This window comes from Pipistrellus kuhlii, unplaced genomic scaffold (genome assembly GCF_014108245.1).
Source record: "Pipistrellus kuhlii isolate mPipKuh1 unplaced genomic scaffold, mPipKuh1.p scaffold_m20_p_2, whole genome shotgun sequence".
NCBI lineage: Eukaryota > Metazoa > Chordata > Mammalia > Chiroptera > Vespertilionidae > Pipistrellus > Pipistrellus kuhlii.
Window position 1 is genome coordinate 19,765,681 of NW_023425515.1, and position 6,723 is coordinate 19,772,403.

Consider the following 6,723-nt stretch of genomic DNA (forward strand, 5'->3'; position numbering starts at 1 on the left):
CAGGCCAAGGCCCTAAGGCTGAAGACTAGGGGCAGACTCTTCCTGCAGCACCACATGCTGGCCCAGAACAAGAATTACAAATGAGAACTCAGCCTTCCTGGGCTATCATGAAGGTCAGGGGAAGACGGTAGAACATCTCTTCTTTAAATGTTTTTTGGTTAAATTGTAATATTTCAATATTTGAATGTAATATTGATTCAAATGTGCACTTTTGGGCTAAGGCTGGCCAGAAGGAATGTGGAAGGGGAGGACGTATGAGGAATGAGATGTTAGCAGTGAGCCCGTGCAAGTGGTACAGGTGGTCTCACACAGTGCTCGGTGGTGGATGGGCTCTTCTTTCCAACGAGTAAGAAATGAGAAGCCCTTCCCTGAATTTGTGTACACTCAACTTTACAAATCTTAAGTTTCATATGAGTTGTTATGATCTTGTGGCTTCTCTAATTTCCTTTCAATGAACTCCACACAGCTTAAATCAAACAGTACGTTTCTGAGCAGCAATTCAGACCAGTATTACAAGCAGGCAAGAAAAGCTGGGGGCCAGGAATAATAGATATGTTCTATAACAAATTAAGAAACAAAAAAAACCAGGACCAAGCAAAATGACCAACAACAGGAGAGTTGTTGTAAAGAGGTCCTTAAAAGATTCAGCAGAAAAGGGTAATAAACACACCACAAATAAGGGAATGAGGATAGGTGCCAGAAGACAATGAAAAAATGTCTTTAAGACTCCGAGAATTCTAAATTCAAACATAGGTTTCGTATCTGGTTAAATTAACGTGAAGAAAAAACATATTTTCAGACAAACTCAAAAATTTACTACATTCAAGAAAATTACTTGTGGATAAATTTCTACAGAATAAGGGGAATAAATAAGACAGAAAAAGACATGGTATCTACAAAGGAATTGTCAACCCATGGATTACCTCTTGCAATGAGTCCACATTGGAGCAGAGAATGGAAGGCTGTGGAGGAGATACCTCAGGGGGAGGAAGGAGATTGTGTGGTTAATTTTATAGAGAAGTAAGTATAACCCTAGCACACTAGTTTGCTCTGCAATGAGCAATATATACAAACTAATGTAATCCCATTAGTTATTTTTCAACTTTTAGAACCAAATCACAGCCAAGACAGACAATTATAGTTACAGAATAAAAGGAAAAATAAATCTAACAGTTTATAGCAACATTATTCATAAGAGCAAAAACAAAGTGGAAACAACCAAAATGTGTATCTACTGAGATGCAGAAACAAAATGTGGTACAGCCATACACTGGGATATTATTCAGCCAATAAAAAAGAATGAAATAATGATACACACCAAAACTTGGATGAGCCTCAAAAACATGCTAACTGAAAGAAGCTATATGGAACCACATATTGTATGGTTCCATTCATATGAAGTATCTAGAACAGATAAACCTTTAAAGACAGAAAGCAGATTAGTGGTGTGTAAGGCTGGGGAAATGAGGAGTGACTGATAACAGGTAATAAAAATGTTCTAAATTTATATTATGGTGATGGCTGTAAAACTCTATAAAATCTATTGAATAGTACATGCTTTTTAAAAAAATAAAGTTGGGAGGTGAAAGAGGTACAGAGGTGAAAAAGAATTGAAGTGGTAATACCCTTATCTTACTTATTAGGAAGTTGAGACAATGTTGAAAACTGGCAAAATAAAAAATGGAGGTTTAGGAGAACAGTTTAAAGTATAACAAGTAGGGAGAGAAAAAAAGATGGCGGCATAAGTAAACACCTAACTGCAGCCTCACACAACAATTTCAATAAAATACAACTAAAATACAAAATGGACATTACCCAGAACTACAGGAAAGTCGACTGACTGGAAATTCTACAACGAGAAAGAGAAAACCAGAAGGAAAATCAGAGGAGCTGTAAAAGCCTAAGGTACAAAGACACATTGCGCGCGTGCGGAGAGGATGGAGCCAGAGAGAAGGGGGAGGCTAAATGCCTGGCTGGTGTTCCCTAGCGGGAAGGAGATAAACACTCCGAACTGTGCTGAACCCCAGTTCCAACAGCACTGAACCCCAGTTCTGGGCGAGACCCTGGGGACCCAGAAACAAGGAGGGAGCCTGGGCTGTAAGGCAGAACCTCAGGGGAGAGGGTAAAGGCAGTCCCGGAGGCGCACACATTTCGCACAGAGGACGGACTGTTGACTCTGCTGCTAGATTGCCCTAGCAGGAAGGAGACAAAAGTTCCTGTGCTGAGCCCCACCCAGTTCTGACTGCACTAAACCCCAGTTCTAGGCCAGACCCTGGGGACCCAGGCTCATACGGAGGGAGCCTGGGCTATAAGGCGGAAGCTCAGGGGAGTGGTGAAAGGAAGTCCCAGAGGCGCGCACATTGCGCAGAGAACAGACGGTTGACTGTGCTGCTGGATTGCCCTAGCGCACATGTGTCAAACACAAGGCCCGCGGGCCAAATCCGTCCCGCCAGGCCTTGCAATGTGGCCGGCACCGCGCTGTCATCACTACACTCCGCTGCGTTTCCATCACAATGACAGTTTATGACTGTTCAGTAAACCATTTGGCCCGCGATTTAGGCTGGATTTTAGATTTTGGCCCCTTCTCTGATTGAGTTGGACACCCCTACCCTAGCGGGAAGGAGACAAAAGCTCCAGACTTCTCTGAACCCCACTGCCAACCCCACTTCCAAGTGAACTGAACCCCAGTTCCGGGCTCATTGGGGGAGAGCCTAGACTGTTTGGTAGCAGGCAAAACTCGAGGGCACCTTTCTCTAAGAGGTGCTTGCAGTGAATACTGAAGGACACTGAGGAACACTGAGACTCAGGAGCCTCATAGGGCAGGGCTGATGGAAGTTAAGGCTGTAAGCTCCACCCTGAAACTCCTCCCCATCCAAGCTGAACACAGAGATTTTAAGACTACCAACTCAGGGAAGCTGCAAAAATGCTGAGACAAAGAAACAGATCACAAACGAAAGAAATGGAGGACAAAAAGTGACTGGATATAAAATTCAAAACCATGCTTATAAGGTTGTTCAAGAATTTCCTAGAAAAGACTGATAAAATAAACGAGACCCATGAGGATATGAAAAGGGATCAACAAGAAATAATAAGGGATCAACAAGAAATAATAAGGGATCAACAAGAAATAAAGAATACATTGTCTGAAATAAAAAATATTATAGAGTCGTAAAAACAGAATGGAAGATCGCAAGAATCAAGTCAAAGATTTGGAACATAAAGAGCCAGAAGACACTCTTCGGCAGCAGCAGGAAGACAAGAGAATCCAGAAAGTTGAAGATAATGTAAGAAACCTCTGGGACAACTTCAAGCGAACCAACATCAGAATTAGGGGGGTCCCAGAAGAAGAGAGAGAGCAAGAAACCGAAAACATACTGAAAGAAATAGTGACAGAAAACTTCCCCCACCTCGTGAAAGAATTAGACTTATAAGTCCAGAAAGAGCACAGTACCCCAAACAAAAGGAATCCAAAGAGGACAACACCAAGACACATCATAATTAAAATGCCAAGAGCAAAAGACAAAAAGAGAATATTAAAAGCAGCAAGAGAAAAGCAGGTAGTTACCTATAAAGGAGCACCCATACGATTGTCAGCTGATTTCTCAACAGAAACCATGCAGGCCAGACGGAAATGGCAAGAAATATTCAAGGTGATGAATAGTAAGAACCTACAGCCAAAAATACTCTACCCAGCAAAGCTATCACTCAGAATCCAAGGCCAGATAAAGAGCTTTAATAATAAAAAAAAAAGCAAAAGGAGTTCATCACTGCCAAACCAGAATTATATAGATTGCTGAAGGGGGTTCTTTAGGAAGAGGAAGAAAATAAAGATAAAAATTATGAACAACAAATATATAACTATCAACAAGTGAATCTAAAAACCAAGGGAATTAAAAAATTTCATGAACAATATTAATTGATGAATATAATAGAATCAGAGGTATGGAAGGGGAGTGAACTGACGATTCTCTGGGAAAAGGGGAGTGGGGCGTGTGGGAAGAGACTGAACATAAACTATGCATCTATGGATGAGGACAATGGGGGTTGGGGAAAGGGCAGAGGGTGGGTGGGAACCTGGTGGAGGGGAGCAATGAAGGAGGGGAAAAAATGAGGAACATTTGTAATAATATGAACAATAAAGATTTATATATATATATCTATCTATATATCTATCTATCTATCTATCTATCTATCTATATATATATATATATATATATATATATATATATAAATAATATAACAAGTAACCAATAGAAGAATTTAAAAAAATGATAGGTCAAAAATGGGAGAAAATAGAAGTGGAAGGTAATATTAGTGAGCTGAGTGTTATCTTTCATATTTCAGGTGGCATATATTATCTAAAGTTGGTAAAATAAAAACTAGAGATGTATGTATATATTATTTAGAGTTTTGGAAGTAACCCTAGTTATAATAAAAGGTAGCTGTCTCTGGGGAATGAAAGAGGGATGGAGAAGACTAGATGTTTCATTATCAGTGCTTTAGCATATCTGTTGTTTGTTTTGTTTTACCATGGGCCTGTAGTGCTTTGATTAAAGCAAAAAAACCCTCCAAAAAACAAAAAAAAACTGATTATAAACTTGGAAAATATTTATATGGCTTTCAAATATGCTATCTTGTATGAAAATACATATTTTCAACCCTCAACTGGACAATCAATTACAGGCCAAGTTAAAATATCTGTAATGAGACCAATTTCCGAATCAGCATTCTTCCATAGAGCCTGTAACACCGCCACCTTGTGGCAGAAAAGGCAACTTTATTTATGTAGAAATTATATATTTATTTATATAATTCACCTGGTTCAAAGTTTAAAAAATTTCAAACACGTGATTAAAAAGTGTCTCTCCCTCCCTGTTCTTCATAAATCCAGTTCCTATCCATAAAGAATCCAATGTTAATAGTTTCTTGTGTATATTCTTCCAAAAATATTTTAAGCATATTCAAGCAAATATGTATTAACACAAATACCGTAGAATACTATTGATTTTTTTATATTTTGATTTTCAGTCTTCTACTATTTTTAGAATTTTTTCTATATCAACAAAGATTCTTCCTTATCAGTAGGAGTAAAATATTCCATCATACGAATGTCGATTGATTTAACCAGTCCTTTATTGATAGTAAATTCAGCCTTTTGATTTCTCAAATGATGCTGCAATGAATAAATTTGTATATATGCCATTTCTCATATTTTTGGAAGGTTACCTGTATTTATAATTTTGAGAGATTTTATTGAATTCCCCTTCACTGTATTTGTACTCCGAACAGCAAGACATGAGTGTACTGTTTTCCTACACCAATGACATTAAAGACTTTTCTGATTTTTAACCATCTGGCTGGGACCATGGAGGGCGCAAAAGAAAAAGGGGTCCTTACTGTGCCAAAAACCCTTAAGAAAAAGTGAAGGAATTTCTCAGAGCTGAAGATCAAGTGCCTGAGAAGATTGACCGAAAGACACTTTGAATGACAAGGAGGAAGCTTGTTTATGAAAAAGCTAAGTAGAATCAAAAGGAATATAGGCTGATGTACAGAACTGAGACCAAATGGCTAGGATGGCAAGAAAATGGTGACTTCTATATGCCTGCAAAGCCCAAATCGGCATTTGTCATCAGGGTCAGAGGTATCGATAGTGTGAACCCAAAGATCTGAAAACTGCTGCAGCTTCTTCCCTTTTGCTTCAACAGTACCTTTGTAAGGCTTACCAAGGCTTCCACTAGCATGCTGAAGATTGTGGAACTCTATGTTGCATGGGGGTCCCTAAACCTGAAGTCAGTATATGAGTTAACCTACAAGTGCAGTTATGGCAAAATCAATAGAAATGAATTGCTCCCAACATTGTTTGCTTGATCTCTTGGTAAACGTGGCATCATCTGCATGGAGAATCTGATTTGTATGTTTGCAGCCCAGATGGTTCTAAATTGTATATTTGGGGTTTAAACAGCATCATTAAAATACCGAGGACAGATGCCTCCACAGATTTTAATTACATGGTTCTTTGCCCATTCTTCCCATTTTTTACTTTCCAGAATATGGTTCAAGGTACAATTATCCACCTCCTCCTATTTTGTCGACAATTAAAAAAAAAATTAATCCTCACCCGAGGACATTTTCCCATTCATTTTTAGAGAGAGGGGGAAAGAAGAGAAACACACTTACTGGTTGCCTCTTGCAGGAGCCCTGACCAGGGCCGGGGCTGGGGAGGTGCCTGCAATCAAGGTACATGCCCTTGACTGGAATCAAACCCGGGTCCGTTGGTCTGCAGGCTGATGCTCTATCCACTGAGCCAAACTGGCTCGGGCTTGTCCTTTGCTCTTTAGGTAAGATCTGCTGTCTCGTGGACAGGACCAGTGCTCTCTTAATGCGAAACATCATTGTTGTTCAAGTTCTCAGGAAGCCTTCTTATGGCTGCTTTCACATCATCATAATCATCCTTATCATCTTGCAGGAACCTGTTGATAGAACCCCCAGCACTGTAATACCATTTCCAGTACACTCTAGCCACTGGTCTGATGCTGCAAAGGCAGGCCTGCTCACCCTTTGACTTGAAACTCCATGGTTTTGACTATTCCAGATTGTCATATAATACGAATCAGATGGTGATTTTTTTGATTGATTTATATGATTCTAGCTTTCACCAGGCATAGTGTATTTGAAGTTCATTCATGCTGTCATGTGTATTAGTTTCTTTTTATTGATCACTAA

The 6,723-nt window shown here is 39.5% G+C and overlaps 1 pseudogene; it reads left to right on the forward strand.

Moving 5' to 3' along the window:
* The first annotated feature begins 5,359 nt into the window (after positions 1–5,359).
* On the forward strand, positions 5,360–5,958 carry LOC118722296 (annotated as a pseudogene).
* The last annotated feature ends 765 nt before the right edge of the window (positions 5,959–6,723 follow it).